We start from the raw sequence: 18,764 nt of genomic DNA, 5'->3' as shown, positions 1-18,764 counted from the left end.
ATATTATTTTATTGGATTCTACTTAATAAATAAAAAAACAAAATAGTACATAACATTTATTGCTTCGGTTAACAAGGATCCAAAAAACATTTACAATAGAATTAGCATAGTCTAGCACTAGACGATGTCACAAGCGCACGAAATGACACGATTTAGACGCACTTGGCATGACGCATCGGTCGCTTGGAGCTGATGAGTTTTTATTTTTAGTAGGTTCGGGATTGGTCGAGTTGGACCGAATCTAGTTCGTTCGGAATATTTTGGAAGGCCTAGAAAACGACTTGCTTTGTGAACAAGGCGTCAACCTAGGGTTTCTAAGAGTCGGCCTATGAGGTTTTTTGTTGCCTTATAGGGTTTCAAAACCTATAAATACAACTCTCTAAGAGTTGTATTCTCTGCTTGAAAAATCCACAGCTCTCTATTTCTCTCTTGGTGATTTCTTCTTGGTTTCTGAGTATTCACTTTGCGTTTATCGTTTTCCATTGTTGTTGGAAAAACGATAAGTTTGCATTAAATCATGGGGTTTTACTTTGTTGATTTGTAACATCCCGATCATAAGGTACTTCTAATTTTAACCCATTAATTTAATTATGTTTCATTTTGGTCCCTAAGCTCAAGAAAGTGTGCAAAAGGAGCCCTAGTGGCATTGTCGTAAATACACCTTTGGGGAGTACGCCATGCGTACGCGAGTATATTGAGCGTACTAAGGTGCGCCCAAGTACGTTGGTCGTACATGTTGTACGTTGGGCGTACTTGCCAGATTTGGAAACCCTAATTTTTAGGGTTTAGCTTATATTTAAATACACGTATGGCTTCACTTCCCCTCACCTCATCAGCCTCCATCCCTCTTGATACGTTTTGCAACCCTAGTTCACCTCGAGAAGCGATTTGAAGCCTAAGAGTGTATGTTATATGCTTAGAAGAATAAGGAAGGAAGCCAAACTCATTTTGGAAGAGTGAAGCATTTTGGATCTGGGGATCCTACATCATTTGCAACCTTTCTAAGGTATAAAGCTTGCAACTTTACACATCTATCATATGGGTCTAGATTTAGATGTCTTAATGAAGCTTTTTGGTCCAAAAATGTTAGATCTTGAGCATGGCATGTTCTTGATCATTAAGTTGTCCTTTCAGACCCTAGGAGGGATCTTGATTCAGTCCAAATGGTTGGTTTTCTCCCATGCATGTTATACAGGTTCTTAAGGCATTAAAATGTTGGGTTTTTATGGATTAAGCACTTATTGAGCATGCAACTTTATGACCCCTAATGACATTTTGACCTTGGATATGCATTTAGACGTGTTAAGACATTGTATTAAGATCTGAATGGGATAAAAAGGGAGTCTGAGGGTTACACCGTACATACCTAGGAGTACGCCTAGCGTACGTGATCGACGACCCCGTTTTTGTCAAGAGGAGGAGTACGCCCAACTTTACCTCCAGAGTACGCCCAGCCCACACTTATTGAGTTGACTTGGCTGAGTTAATTCGGCTGGGTTGACTCAATTGATTTATGGATTTTTACCGGTTTGAGATTGACTTTGACCAAGTTTGAACTTAAGGGTATTTTGGGATTTTAATGGAAATTGGTCATTTCGGTGGAATAGGTGTCGGTTAAAGAGTTGAGATTCAGAGTCGAGACCTTATCAGTTGTTGTCCAGTTTGCGAAGTGAGTTTTCCTTATTGTACTTGCAGGTTGAAGGCACCAACGCCGACCCTTAGGATTTGATATCTTGTTATGTATGTTATCATGTTGTAGTGATCTGTTAGATTGATATCATGGTATATAGGATGATGTTATGCTCAGTGATCTGAAGATTTTTCTAACTGTCTGTAAATTGTTATTATATGTTATATGTTATATGTACATATATTTGGTTGGTGGTTGAGGCTTTACTACTTTGTGCGTAAGCCAATAGACCGGGGGCATAACAACCTAATGGTTGATTGAGCCCAAGGGTATTCCATCTTGAGGATGACAAGACCCGTTGTAGATTGGCATTCCAACCCGATGGTTGATGGTCCAAGGGTATTCCAACTCGATGGTTGACTGGACCTATAATATATTGTCATTCCAACCCAATGGTTGATTAGGCCTGGGGGTATTCCAACCTGATGGTTGATTGGATCTGACATGTTGTTATTGTATATGTTATATGTTTATGTGTTGGTACTTTGGGGGATCTCACTAATCGTTGGCTTACAGTTTTGGGTTTTTTTCATGTACTTCATATGAACGCGGGAAGGACAAGGTATGGCCATACATATCCTCATGTTTATGACTTATTATTTTGGGAGACTTTGATGTTAAAAATATTTTGAAAAATATGATTGTAAACAATTTATGAATTTGGGTTGGTTTTTAAAAGTTTAAATTTCTTGTGATTTTTATAGGTGTTACAAGTTGGTATCAGAGTCTTGGTTTGAGTGAATTGGATGAACACTCGTGTGAATCCAATCTCAAACTAAGGAAAAAGATTTTTAAAAATGATTTTCAAATTGTTTTCAAAATAATCAAAGAGGATGTGATGTGTATCTGTCGGAGCCAATAAGTAAACCCCAAATTACCATAATATTATTTGACATTGGGATATGTTAGAACAACATGCTAGAGATAGGTTAGGGATCTTCAGGAATTGCATGATAGAATTTCATGATTATATGATGACTGATAGCCTAGGGTTTTTTCTTATATGAGATTGACATCATTATTGTAGTTGCTTTGTGTATGCATCATAGTTGTACATAACTAAGATTCTATAGCCTGAAAATGTTTGGTTTGCTCTTATTTCCTTTTCTTGTTTGATGAAGGGCTTAGGGTATGATCAGATATTCAACTGTCTATATGGTCCAATGTTATGTATGATTAGCATACACGAGTGATGCAGGGTTAGTGGAAGTTTAATGGATGAGATATGTGGGGTTAGTCGGCCAGTTTCATGATGCTTAGCTTTCCTATAAGAAGTGAGGATTGAGTGTATGTATATTCTAGTGTGTATTGTTAGGATTTTTACGATGATCCTATGAGACAAATACGGGTAGGTGTGGAAGGTAGTATGGGCCCGTACTACTGGAAGCATACAACCCGTACGCATAGCAGGGAACTCACAACCCCTAGGGATTTGTTGGGAGTTGGTTCCCATGATATGATATGTGTCTTATCTAATATTTTCCTGGATTATTTTTAGTATGGTGATGACGAGACAATTTGAGGTTGGATCCAGATCAAGATCGGGAGCTGGTGGCCAAGATAAGCCAACTTAAACTGAGGAGTGGGTGAGAGAGATCATGCAGGAGGAGGTTATTTCCCTCTTTCGGGTACAGTTACCAGAGATGTTTGGGTCTATTAAGACCGCCATGGTGGAGCAATTTGATGAGCATTATGTTGCATTTTCTGAGGTTGTTGCTGTTGCAGCCACCGTAACCTTTATGAATGTTGGGATTGGTGTTAGGAGAGCCTTTTAGTATCACGACTTTGACAATATGAAGCCCCTGACATTTAATGGATTTCAGTATCCAATCATAGCCATGAGGTGGATCTTTGACATTAAAGGATGCTTCTTCACCTGCTCTTCCCAACTGACTAGAGGGTCAGGTGTGCTCTGAACCTTCTTACGTCCAGAGCGAAGGATTGATGGAGACTTGTTACCAGCTCGTATTCTCTTGAGTAGACGATTGTAGTGGCTTGGGAGTAGTTCTCGGAGATGTTCTTTCTAAATATGTTCCGCTGGTGGAAAGTGGGAGGTTGGCCCAAGAGTACTTGGATTTGAGACATGGGACTGAGTCGGTGACAGAGATCACCAAGATGTTCATGGAGAGGGCCATGTTTTGTCTTGAGTTTGCTGCTTCTGATCAAGCTCTGTTTTTTCATGGGTGTGCTACTTCTGAGCAAGCTATGATGGCCCATTGTTGCTTCAGCAAATCCTTGTGTGTGGAAGAAAATTGGCCGATTCCCATCTCTCCTTCTCATCCTTGTTGTGTTGAGTGTTTGTGACTCCATTAGAAGTGCAACACTTGGGGCACTAAGCTTTCAAGAGTCAAGGTGGTTCTTGTTATTGCTACATAAAAGTGAGGTAATGATCAAACCCTAGTTTTATACTTGATTTTGAAAATTGTATACTAGTCCATAGGGTTATTTCTTTGGTGTTCATATTTGTATGTTCAATAGAGAAAAACTTAGATCCAAAGCAATTAGGGTTGCATTATCACATAGGAATGTAGATATGATAAAAACCCATTGTGGTATCAGAGCCTAGGATGTTTTTTAATTGAATTGGTGCAAGAGTGAATTGTCCAAAGAACAAGAAATCAAAATTTTGGCTGTCTGACACATGGACTCGACGAGTCCATGATGAACTCGCTGAGTTAGGTGAACTCGTCGAGTCTAGAGCCAACTCGACGAGTTGACTCGTCAGTTACCTAAAAATTCGATTTCATGATCAGATTTTGATTTGGATGATTACCATAATTCGTTTTTCTTGCCTAAAATCAAATTTTCTTGATTGGTATCATCCTATCACTATCAAAATTAAAGATTTGGTTAAATTTGGATAATATAAGATTATTTTGATTCATAGATTTAACCTAATAATTTAAATAGTTTCAAATTGCACCTTTTGGTTTTATAGTTTAAATTTGAAATTAAAAAGTTTTGATTTTAGAAATTTAAAGAGTTAAACCCTCGCATTTTGAATAGTTTAAAATACATCCTCATGGATTTTATGAATAAGATTAATTAAGTGTTTAATTAAAAGAGAATTAATGTATCCATAATATGATTTATATTTAACTGAATTAAAAGTTTAATTTATTAAAGGGTTAAACCACTTAGTATTTTAAAAGTTTAAAATACACCCTTATATTATATAAGATAAAAAGTTTAATTTTATATATATATATATATATATATATATATATATATATATATATATAAGGTCATACTTACCGTTAGTAGGCCTCATTCACGAAGCCGGTCTATAAGGGGTGTTTAAGGAAGCGGTCTGAAAAATGACTGTCATTGGGTATCCACTCTTACCCACCGCACTCTTGTCTAGTGGAGGGTCGTTAGCCGAACAGGTAGGATAGCACATTAAACTTATAAAAAGTAACTAAACCTTTTATAAATTCCTAATCTTAGTTACTTTAGGAAAGATGTGAATTTGATGCTAACCCATGAAACTGCACATTGCACCTTATTGGTCGTTAGTGGAGCGTGTGTGGTTAACCGACACACTAATATGGGACTAATAAAGGATGGAAATCGGTAGCTCGTAAATTATCATTGATCAATGGAGCATATGTGGTTAACTGGCACATTGATTAGATGATAAATGACATCAAGAGTACCAAGCTGATTTGCATGGTTATTCACACCTTGTTTGTGATCCTCGGTATCGTAGTCACAAACTTGAATGTCATAATCGAGATTAAACATGCCATTGAAAATCTCAATGAATCTAAAAGGATTTAGGAATTTCATTTAAAACCTAACTCGTTTAAAAATTCGTTTTCGTGGTGGAATTGGTAAATCGTCATTTACCTACCTTCAAATAATTTACAATTGGATTACGGCCTCCCTCTTCCGGATTGTGAATTATTGTGTTGCGTCCTAGCCTTAATATTTCATTTAGGTGTTATATTAAGGATTCTATTAACTAACTTGAATTTCTCCCTTTTGTAGATGTCTAGTTCTGACAACTATGGTCTTCCTAAATCCTTTGGAAAAGCTTTTCCTCTTGAACATGATATTCCAGGTGTCGATCAAGGTGAAGGATCAATACCTTCTTCATGCATTGGTGGAAATGGAAATTATTCTTCTCTTCCTCCACTTCCTCCTGTAATTCTCCCTAACCCACATTTTCATTGACTTGAAAAGTTCAATGTCACTCAAACCCTATTAGCATGCAAGCATCGAGATGGAAATCCTGTGTGTGCACACGTTCTGAAGATGAAGTTGCACATTGACAGACTGGGAGTGTTGGGTGTCGTTTTCCTGATGAAGTTGGATGTTGACTTGGTTCTTCAATCACTTCCCGATTCGTATAGTCAATTCGTTAAGGACTACTATATAACAGACCATGACATGACCCTTACTGATCTGACATATTTGTTAATTGTTGCTGAATCAACAATGATTCGGCACACTGGTAAAGCAAACATTGGAAGATCCACTTCCCAAATTCCATGGGCATAGGTGATGACAACGGTGATAGTCCAGAAATGATTTCTTCTCCTAAAGGAGAGGAATTAGACAAAGTTAAAAAGTTTGACCGTAAGAGAAAGGTTGACTCTGAGATAGTTCAACATGTCACTCCTAAAGAGTCTATTTGTTTCTACTGCCAAATGAAGGTGCATTAGAAGCGAAGCTGTCCTGTCTACCTGAAAGATCGCAAGGATGGTAAAGTCAAATTGTATGGCTCTACTTTAGGTACATTCAATATCTAAATCTATTAAGTTCCTGTTTGTAGATTCTTAATACATGATGTGATAAGATTGCATTTTGATGTTTTGCAAAATCTAAAATAAAGAAGGGAGCTTAAAGAAAGTGAGCTGAGTCTGATCATGAATAAGTGGATTTCGATCGCATGGTTCAATGATCATATTTTTTTGAGCTGCTACTTAGGAGTTATGATAAATTGCTTAGGAATATTTAGTGGCATATTTTTCATATGTATTTGCATTGTAAGGACAAGTTTTTCCATATTTTATAAATAAAGTAAAATTTGATGTTATCTTGTTTCACATATCCTTGCAATTGCATTTGTGAAAATTGGTGTTTATATTTCTATTGATACCAATGTTGAAAAAGGATTTGATTCTTAGTTATATCGCTTGTGGTAGTGTCATAATTTTCCAAGTGAGGAAGGATTCTCATCACCCAAGTCTCAGTTGCACAGAAACTTGGAATCATACGATTTGAATTATGTGATGTATGAGAATCTTGATCCTTGGGAAATTAGGATTGATTCCTTGTTCACATATGTATGTGAGTTGAGTGAAAGACTAAAGGATCTAGTATGCATTGATGTGCAATAGTCAGATCCACCATAAAGGACGATGAGTCTATTCATCATAATTTACTGATATTCCAGTAAATATGGTTATGCTTACAAGTTTAAGTATAATTATGATAATTTGAAAAGTTTCAAAGTATAGCAGAACGAGTAAGAAGAATCAAAATGGGCAGAAAGATAAAAGTTTCTCCAATCTGAAAGGAAAGGAGAGTACTTTGGTATCGTGTTTTATGATCATTCTAATGATTATGGAACCATGTCACAATTGATCCTCTAAAGACACCTTAGTGCATTTACATGACTTTAAAGAGGTATCAAGAATTGTTGAAATGGTTAAATCAAAAGGATAAATCGTACTTTGTTCCAAAATCAAGTTTTAGAGTTATACTCTAGTTACTCCAAGTTGTACCTTGAGTAATGTGTTCTAAGTAGGTTTATAACACCTCATGAAATGTGGAGTAGAAATTTTTCTTATTCTTGCACATTTGAAATTGGTAGTTGTGATGTTCTGGCTAAAACAAATACCATCTAAGACCAATTACATGAAGTGTTGTCTTGATAAGAATCTGCACTAACTCTTGAATATTTTGTCAAGGAATGTTACTTGATAGAGAATCTTATATGTCAAGAGGTCAGTGAGAGTCTTAATGGTCCTGAATAGTTTCAAGAGCGAATCAAGAATAAACCTTTTAGTAATCACTAGCACACGACCTGAGTTTGACAACCCATCGTGTTGACATATTCTTATTTCTATGACATTTCGGTTATGTTAATTATGCATGTGAGTTCTATAAGTTCTCATTTGGTTGCATGAGACAAAGCCCCTTGATCAGTGAAAGTACATTGATCAGTGTGGGTGAGCTGCTTAATAACTTGGAAGCAATGGTAGGCCCTTGTGCTGCAAGATGGTAAAATTTGAGAATACGCGAGTTCAGTCCATATGAGTTTGATTTTGTCGTAAACCTTGTCTTGTGATAGTGGTTAGAAATGGAAAATTCATATGGATAGGAACACATACACCTTAAAATCTAAGTGGCAATAGTTTTCTCTCTACTTCATGAAAATGATTGTGAGGAAACGCTTTCACTATTATATTTTGAAGGATTAGAGTTAGCAGTTGCGGTAATTGCATTCTCAAATTCGAATATGATTACGACATCCCTTTTCATAATTTGAATAGTGAGAAATGGAAAATAGTTTGAACATTTGGGACTTATCACTATGAGTTTTGAAAGGGTTTAGACACACACATAAGTTGTCAAATGAAAGGTGTATGAGCTTGAGAAGTCTAGATAAAGACTTATCAAAGCACCGCGTACCAGAAATCAGAGCTTTGGTAAGAAAGTCAATAGGTATTGATTTCTAGAAGTCCAACTGATTTCTGAGTACATGTCAAAGATAGTGGGAGTATAATTGTTATGCTAATAAGAACATAATTCTTATGCTAGTGGGTGAATGATTATTATGTTAAGTGTTGCAAGTTATTAATGTTATTTATAGGAAACAAAGTTGCGAATTTGAAAAGTTGTAGAATTTGGAAATTGTTTCGCTATAAGAAGTTTTAAGGGAGTATGCATTTATACTTCATTTTGAATCTAAAAGATTAGATTGAAATTTTAATAGAACTTAGTCATGAACATATATGAATGTCATGTTGAAATATTTCAATACAGGAAATTCTATATATGAAAATATTTTAGCAAGAGACTAATCTAGTATCATGTCTTTACGTAATACATTATGAATCGTATCCCATATGCTTCGGGTATAGGATCGATTGCATATGCTATAATATTCACATGTTCTAATTTTTCCAAATGCCTAGCACATTAAGAGGGAAAATGGACCAGAACAGGATATAACTAAAGTTGTTAAACAACTGTCAAGGACAATCTAAGGTTTACCAGTTGGAAGTATAGGAATGGATGGCCCATATTGATATAATCCGTAATAGATAGGATTCTATAAAGAATGGATTGTCATATGGAAATTATGGAAATGTTTCCATAATAGGAGTTGTATATTAAGAATCTATTTGTAAGTTAGTAAGTTTTATGCAAAAGGATGTTCAAGGAATATACCTTGAATGTAAGACTTCATTTCTAGGGAATTGTCTTGTAACAATTCAATGGAATGCTTTGTAATATCACTGGCCAAGTCTCTGTGACTTTGGTGCCTTGACATTACAAAAGAAACATTGTATGGAATTTTAGACTCTAACAGATTCTGGTGGTGGCAAGAATTTTGTATTCTTACACTTATAATAAGGATTAGGGAATTATAAAATGAGCATCTTTGGAAAATGTGTTCAATTTATCTATTTCACAAAGGAATGACCATCGATAAACATAGCGTGCATGCTTGGAGCATGGGATGACTATTGTTTTAATTCAATTATCATGTTGATTGATCGAAACAATAATGAGTAAAGTCTAATTATGACAATTAAATAATAAGTGTTTATTTGTATTCAAAGGTTTTAGACCATATTGGATTAGGTTATTATTGTGTTTCACTTCGCATGCTTTACTTCCCGAATAACTAGAGTATTTAAACATCCACAATTAATCATACGTTGGAAGTAAGTAATGAGGTAAGACTGTCATGCATCCGACTATATATTGTCTAAGTGCTTAGACATGGAAAATGTTTTCTATAGTGTTAATGAGTACTCTTGTAATAGGAATTTGAGTAGTAGATTAAACCCACGCTCATTTGAATCACTTCATGGATTTTATCACGAGTGATTATGAGACGATAACATCTTATATTCTTGTAACGGAGACAAATAGTTGTTGTTTACAAGTCGGTTGTGCATTAATAATGCGTAAACGCATCAGTAACTTGATGTTATAAAACGTATTGTTGTGTGTGATTTGATGAGTAAATAATACAAGCATATGAGTCGAAGTCTATCCGTTACTTTTACTATTAATGGGATAAAAGCGATATTTGTGAGCCTCTCGATGATTTAGTGATGACACCCTAATCGCTTGGCCAAGCCTAGACTAAGTTGATGTGTTCAATTGTAGTCTGATAAATCATCGTAAATCGGAAGTCGGGAAACAAACCTTGGATAGAGAGAATGATTATTATCCATGTCTCATGTCCATATGATATCTTGTTGAATGGAGGAATATTTGATCCCTTATCTAAAGGACACGTTACTAATAAAATCAGAGTTCAACAGCTACTTTTGAAAGATATGATTGCTAGTCAAATTCTTAATTCATACTTGCAATAATAGTTAATAGACTTATCCAAGTGGGAGACTGCTGGATTAGGTGTCTAAGCCCGTAACTATAATTGGTGTGTACTTGATTTGATATGTAGCATGGTCCTTTTGGGTTGCCTTCACTCATGCAACTTGACATGATGACTAGTGGAGAGAAAGTTGAATTTATTATTTGGAATACTAAATTAGTGGTTAAAATGATTTTATTAATATATTACAAGTTTAATATATTATTTAGAAAGCATATTATGAATTGGTAATTAATCAGAAATTAATCTAAAATTAATTTTGGGATTAAAAAAACTGATTAATAAAGCGAGGGGTTGTTTTGCAAATCATTGATAGTTATGAAACTAGGCTTCTGGACCTTTTGGATAACAGTGGACGAAATTATATAGGGAAGCCCTATAGATTTCATACAAGGGCTTCTAATGGGGTGTCCATGAGTTACTTTGACCCTTAGCAAGGAAATTAGGGTTTACACTAGAAAACCCTAATACCACAAGTATATAAGGAGGGCTTCTACGTTGATTTTTGGCCAATCCTTGTGTGTGGAAGAACCATGGCCGAATTCTCATCTCTCCTACTCATTATTGTTGTGTTGAGTATTTGTGACTCCATTAGAGGAGCAACACTTGGGGCACTAAGCTTTCAAGAGTCAAGGTAGTTCTTGTTATTGCTACATAACAAGTGAGGTAATGATCAAACCCTAGTTTTATACATGATTTCGAAAATTGTATGCTAGTCCATAAGGTTATTGCTTTGGTGTTCATATTTGTATGTTCAATAGAGGAAAACTTAGATCCAAAGCAATTAGGGTTTCATGATCACATAAGGAATATAGTGTTGGGTTTTGAGCATTCTAACACTCCTATGGTGTACATGCAACCCAATAAACGTTGGATCTATGTTTTCTCTATTATACATGCAAATAAGAACTTTCCAAAGCTTTAATCCTAACTAGCATATTATGAAGTTCTTATACTACAAAGTACTAGTTAGATGACATACCTTTTGATGTAGCTTGATGTCTTCAAGCTTTAAGAGCTTAGCCCCAATAGTGTGGAAGCCTCAAGTGGAATCACAAATCACCAAAACACCTTGGAAGACTTTAGAGAATATGGATATTTGGTTATCTCTAGTGAAATCGGCTAGCCCTTCTTAATGTACCACAATAGTGCCAATTTCACCAACCAATGACATCTTTATATAGTATAGAGACTAGGGTTAAACCCATGACCTTTCATTTCATATGATCTATGGGTTAAACACTCCATGGACTATCCATGAAAGCTTAGCCCAACCTAAATGAACTTGGACCATTCCATATATATAAGAGTCCATATTTAATTAGTTCATTTTGATCACTTAATTAATTCTAAATTAATTCTTGATCAATAGTAATTAAATAATATGATTCCATATTAATATATTAGAACTTATAATATACTAATATTAATCATAAATATACTATTCTCAAAATACTATCCATATAAATTGTGTTGGTGAAGTGCAACCCAAATGGACCATGTCGGGTCGGGTCAACTACATACCAAATATAGTTATGGACTTAGACATTAATCCAACAGTCTCCCACTTGGATAAGTCTAACACTATTATTGAGTATAACTTCAAAACCTAACTGGCAATCGTAGCTCTTAAAGCCGCTGTCGAACTTGATCTTGTCAACGAACTTATCCATTAGATAAGGGATCATATATTCCTCCATTCTAGATATCATATTGACTGAGACATGGATTATAGTCATTCTCTCTGTCCATTTGTTGTTTCCCGATTTCCGATTCATGACGACTGACTAATTGAACAAATCAAATTAGTCCTAGCTTGTCCAAGCACTCACATGTGTCATCATTAAATCATCGAGGGGCCCAAAGATATTGCTTTTATCCCTAAGGTAAAAGGAATGGATAAACTTCGACTCATATGGCTTGTTCTACTACTTGTTGAATCACACACAAAGGCACGTTTGATAACACTGAGTTACCGAATGCGTTTTCGTGCAATCAATATACAACCAACTCATAGTAACAACTCATATCTCTGGGTTTGAAGAATATAAGATATTATCATCTCATGATCACTCGTGATAAAATCCATGAAGTGATTCCAATGAGCGCGGGTTGAATCCAATACTCAGAACTTATGAGCACTCATGAGTGGTGTAGCCCTTTGTCCAACATCTTAGACCTCTACAAGCCAACCCATGATAGTCTTGATTCATATCTACTTCCAACATATGACCGACTGTGGATGGTTTGAATAACTTAGTCATTCTGGAAGAATAACCTAGTTTATTCTGGAAGTCAAAACATGCAAAATGAAACATAATAATAATTGAATCCAATATGGTATCAAAACCTATGAACATAAATAAAACACCTTTTATTTATCACCATATGATTACACATTATTCATTGTATACTGTTTCAACTATCAACTTTATTCTTGAATTTAAAACAATAGTTGTTCCATGCTCCAAGCATGTACACTATGTTTGCTAAACACTAGTCATGCCATACACCAAGTATGCATACTATGTTTGTCTATGATCTTTACTTTGTGAACTAGATCTATTGAACATAACTCCAATGATCCTCTTTTCACAATCCCAAATCCTTACTGTAAATGTAAGAATTCCAAATTTATGCGATTTACTGAAATCTGTTAGATTCTAAACTTATATGCATTGATCCTATTGTAATGATTATGCACCAAGTCAGAAAGACTTGACAACAACCATTACAGAGCATTCCAAAGGAGATCAGCTCCTTAGAAACATCCTTCTTGCATTAAGTTTCCTAATCTTAAACAGATTGAAAAATTCTAACTTTGAAACATTTCCAGATTCCATTTTGACTGTCACTTCTGAACAAGAGCTACCTCCTTACAGATTATGTTAATATGGTCCTTCCAGAATTATCACTATACTTCCAACTGTCCTTGAGCACCCAATCTTTGGTAAACCTTAGATCGTCCTCGACAATTGTTTAATCCTTTTAGTCATATCCAATTCTAGACCTTTTCCCTTCTTAATGCCCCAGGTATTTGGAAAATTTTAGAACGGATGAATATAGCACATGTAATCGATCATATATCCGAAGCATATGGGACACGATTCATGATGTCTCACATAAAGACTACACCAGTATTTTGCTATACTATTTCCATTTCAATTTCCCAAGTTCTCATAATTCAGATTATGAAAAGGGATGCTATAATCATAATCGAATTTTAGAACGCAAATAATGGACCCATATACAGAATTTCCTTATGTTGAGCCATTCCAACATGAAATTCATATATATATCCTTGACTAAATACGATTAAAACCTCAATCTAAGCTTTTAGATTTGAGATGAAGTATAATATCCTCTCCCTTAATTATAGCAAAACAACTTTTTCCCAATTGAGACCTTTTGTTTTTCTATAATTAACATTGCTAACTTGCAACCTTTATCATGATAATCATGCTCCCACTAACATGATGATTAATAGCATAACACTTATGCTCCCACTTGCTTTGACATGTACCCAGAAATCAACTGGACTTCTAGAAATCAATACTTTATTGACTTTCTTACCAAAATTCAGATTTCTGATACTAGATTGCTTTGATAAAACTTTCTAAAAATCATACACCTTACATTAGATAGCACACTTGTGTGTCTAAACAATTTTAAGAACTATGAAAAGGGATGTCGTAATCATAGTCTCGATTGTTTAGACTTTTGCCACTTCTCACAAGTCCAGGTTGGTGTGTCGGTAAACCACACACGCTCCACTAATGACTTTGAGAATGCAAATATTACAATTTCTATCTAGCTAAAATCTACTTAGTGAAAGAGTTTCCTCACCATCATTTTCATGAATCGGAGAGAAACCTTATGACACTTAGAATTACTGGTATATGTGTTCTTATCCATGTGAATTGTCAAAACCATAGTCACAAGACAAGGATAATGACAAATCCAAACTCATATGGACTGAACTCAATCTTGATTTCTTGCCACCTGGCAGCTCAAGGGCCTGCCATTGCTTCCAAGTTGTTGCGCAACCAATTGAGAACTCTAAGAACTCATATGCAAAGCCTACTTTAACTGGAATGGGCACAGAATATGTCAACATGATAGGTTATAAACCTCAAGTCGTGTGCTAGTGAAGAACTTCAGGTTTTATTCTTGATTAGTTCTTGAGACTTTCAAGACCTTTAAGACTCTCACTGTCCTCTTAACCTATAAGACTCCCTTGTCAAACATCCAAGAGATAGTACGGATTCTAATCAAGACAAACACTTCACACAATTGGCCTTAGTTGGTCTTTGTTTTATCCAAAACATCACAACTTACCAATTTCAAATGTACAAGAGTAGGAACCTTTTACTCTTACATTTGACAACTATTTTAAACCTTCTTTAAGACATATCACTCAAATTACAATCTTGAAGTATCACTCTAAGATTTGTATTGGAACGAAGTATGACTCATCTTCTTGATTTAACCACTTCAACAATTCAAGATTCCTCTTCTTAGTTATAAGAATGCACTAAGATTCCCTTAGAGAAATAATTGTGATATGGTTTCTTAATCATTAAGATGATCACAAAACTGATACCAAAGTACTCTCCCATCTTTTCAGATTTGAGAAACTTTTATCTTTCTGCCTAATTTGATTCTTCTTATTCGCTCTGTCATACATTGGAACCTTTTCCAATGTCTCAGAATTACACTTAAGCTTGTAAGTATAACCATATTTACTGATCTTTAGTAAATTATGACGAATAATCTTATCGATCTTTTGTGGTGTACTTGACCAGTGCACAAGAATGTGTACTTGATCCCTTAGTCCATTATTTGACTCACACATCCATATGATCAAGTAATTATTCTTAATTTTCCAGTACTTGAAAGTTCTCATTCATCATGCTATACAACTTGAATGATTTCAAGTTCCGGTCCAATTGAAACTTGGGTGATGAGAATCTTTCCTTATTTGGTAAATTTAGACATTACCACAAATGAAAGAATCAATTTCATATTTCCACTCTTGCTATTAATGGAATCATATAAACAACAATTTTCCTCAAATACCATTGTAAGGATATTTTAAAATAAATAAAATAAAATTTTTCCTTTTATTTTAAAACTTTTGTGGAAAAACTTATCCTTACAATCCATATGAAAACTTGTTGTTATCTATTCCTAAGCAATATCTCATAACTCCTAAGAAGTAGCTCAAGAATCCGATCTTTAAACTGCACGATAGAAATCCATCTACGCGATCAAATTCAACATATTCTTTCTTTAAGTTTCTTCTATTTTCTTTGATTCTTAAAACATCACCATGTGACCCAGTCACATCATAGATCAAGAATCTCAGAATAGAAACTTAGCAGAGTTAGATAGTGGACTTTACCTGAAGTAGAGTCAAACTTATTGACTTTAACATCCTTAGTTAAATTTGGCAGCTTCGCAACTAATGACCCTTCCTTTGGCAATATAAACATATGGACCCTTTGATAATGGTACACGGGACTATCTTAGACTTAGCCTTTCTCTTTACCATTTGGTCAACCGAGTTGACTATGGCCGATCCCTTTGCACCGGGAAGAGAGAGCTTTACTAGATATCCAATGTTATCATTGTCAATGTCCATAAAGTTTTAGGAAGTTGATCTTAGCAAATAGATAAGATCATTAAGGGTCTTGTCATAGTCTTTTTCATAGGTGTTCCAAAAGAACTCACTATGTGACTTAGAAACTAGTTGAACCACCAAATTTCTCAAGACTTTGACACCCAACTCTCCCGGCTTGTCAATATTCCAAGATATGATCACACCTAAACCTTGCCTTGCCAATAGGGATTGAGTGACCTTGAACTTATGGGTTAGGGAGAATAACTGGAGGAGGTGAAAGAAGTATGATTTGCATGGGACATCATCTTCATTTAGGAAAGCTTGTTTCAAGAGATTTGGGAAGATCATAAATGTCTAAACCATACATCTTTTGGGAGATATTCAAGATAGTTGATATTAAAGTCCTTAATATGACACCCAATATGAAATATTAAGGCTAGGACCCATTAAACTATTTTATAACTTAGAAGAGGTATGCCGTAATCCAAGCTATAAAACAATTTGAAGGTAGGTGAATGACGATTCACCAATTTCCACCAAGATAAACGATATGTATTATTAGGTTTTAATTGGTTTTGAAACTCCTAGATCTTTTGAGATTCATTGAACTGTTCAATGGCATGTTTCAATCTCGAGTGTGCCCTTCAGGTTTTGTGACTGGGATGCCGAGGATCACAAAACAAGGTGTGAAGTAACCATGCAAATTACTTGGTACCCTTAAGTGTTTACCCCTCAATCGATGTGCCGGTTAACCACACACGCTCCATCGATACTATGATAAACATTAAGTTACCCTTGGCCTACCTTGTTAAATACGAGTTAGTGTGCCGGTTAACCACACACGCTCCACTAACCGACTTAAACAAAGTGCAAAGTGCAATTTCATGGATTAGCACCTTATTGACATTTTCCTAAGTAACTAAGATTGGGTATTATTAAGAGTTTAGTTACTTAGTATTTATTATTAATACTTTTAATGAAGGGGGAATTATAGTCCTATCAAACCCGTTCGGCTAACGACCCCCCACCGGTCAAGGAAGCGTTGGGTGAGAGTGGACACCCATTAAACTGCCATTTTATAGGCAGTAACCTTATACCCCCCTTATAGACCGGCTTCGTGAATGAGGCCTACTAACGGTAAGACTGGCTTTACTCTTATACATATATATAAATATTATTAACTTATAATATTATAAAATATAAGGGTTGAATTTTAACTTTTAAAATTCTAAGGGCTAACTTGGAATTAAAGTATTCATAAGAGAACACTTTTCAAATTCCAAAACTTGAGGGTAAGTTTTTAAATTATTCAAAACTAATTAATTCCATAACTTATGAGTTTAAAGTAGTTTTAATTAAAAAAAACTCTTCAAGTTCCATAACTTGAGGACAAGTTATGGAAGAATTTAAACTAATAAAAGAATTAACTTTTCTTTATTTTATAACTTATGGAAGTAATTAAGGTTACACTTTTTTTTTATATTTATTATTTAATGAAGAGACTCTTGGACCTCCATAACTTGAGGACAAGTTATGGAGTCATAAAACCATTTAATTAGAACTAGACTCTTCATTTTTGTAACCTTTGCCAACATTTATGAGTTTTATGATTCTTAAATGTGACTTTTCATATAACTTGAGGACAAGTTACAAAAACACACTTTAGAATCAACTCTTAGAAATTGGATTAGCATGAACAAGATAATTCAAATCAAGTTTTATGATTCTTAAATGTGACTTTTCATATAACTTGAGGACAAGTTACAAAAACACACTTTGGGGGTCCAACTCGTCGAGTGCATGAACCAACTCGGCGAGTTGGATCGATTTGATCACTTTTTAGGCATGGACTCGCCGAGTCTCCTGATGGACTTGCTGAGTCTGATGATCAGACAGCAAGAACTTCGATTTTTTAAGCACTTTTGCAAGTATAACAAGAAAACAAGCCTAGGCTCTGATACGACTGTTGGGTTTTGAGCATTCTAACATTCCTATGGTGTACATGCAACCCTATAAACCTTGGATCTACGTTTTCTCTATTATACATGCAAATAAGAACTTTCCAAGGCTTTAATCCTAACTATCATATTATGAAGTTCTTATACTACAAAGTACTAGTTAGATGACATACCTTTTGATGTAGCTTGATGTCTTCAAGCTTTAAGAGCTTAGCCCCAATAATGTGGAAGCCTCAAGTGGAATCACAAATCACCAAAACACCTTGGAAGACTTTAGAGAATATGGATATTTGGTTATCTCTAGTGAAATCGGCTAGCCTTTCTTAGTGTACCACACTAGTTCCAATTTCACCAACTAATGATATCTTTATATAGTATGGAGACTAGGGTTAAACCCATGACCTTTCATTTCATATGATCCATGGGTTAAACACTCCATGGATTATCCATGAAAGCTTAGCCCAACCTAAATGAACTTGGTCCATTCCATATATATAAGAGTCCATATTTAATTAGTTCATTTTGATCACTTAATTAATTCTAAATTAATTCTTAATCAATACTAATTAAATAATATGATTCCATATTAATATATTAGAACTTATAATATATTAATATTAATCATAAATATACTATTCGCAAAAGACTATCCATATAAATTGTGTTGGTGAAGTGCAACCCAAATGGACCATGCCGGGTCGGGTCAACTACATACCAAATATAGTTATGGACTTAGACATTAATCCAACATGTAGATATGCTCAAAACACATCAGATATTGGGTATGGACTGGATGTTTAGGTTTGGTGCCATGATTGGTTGTGAGGGCCAGTGAGTGATAGTTTGAACCCTAAGTGGGGGAGAACTAGTTATTTATGGAGAGGGCACCAGGGTTGGTTTAGGGTT

Source organism: Lactuca saligna, chromosome 8 (assembly GCF_052625555.1).
Source record: "Lactuca saligna cultivar CGN05327 chromosome 8, ASM5262555v1, whole genome shotgun sequence".
Taxonomy (NCBI): domain Eukaryota; kingdom Viridiplantae; phylum Streptophyta; class Magnoliopsida; order Asterales; family Asteraceae; genus Lactuca; species Lactuca saligna.
Note: the sequence above shows the minus strand (reverse complement) of the source record.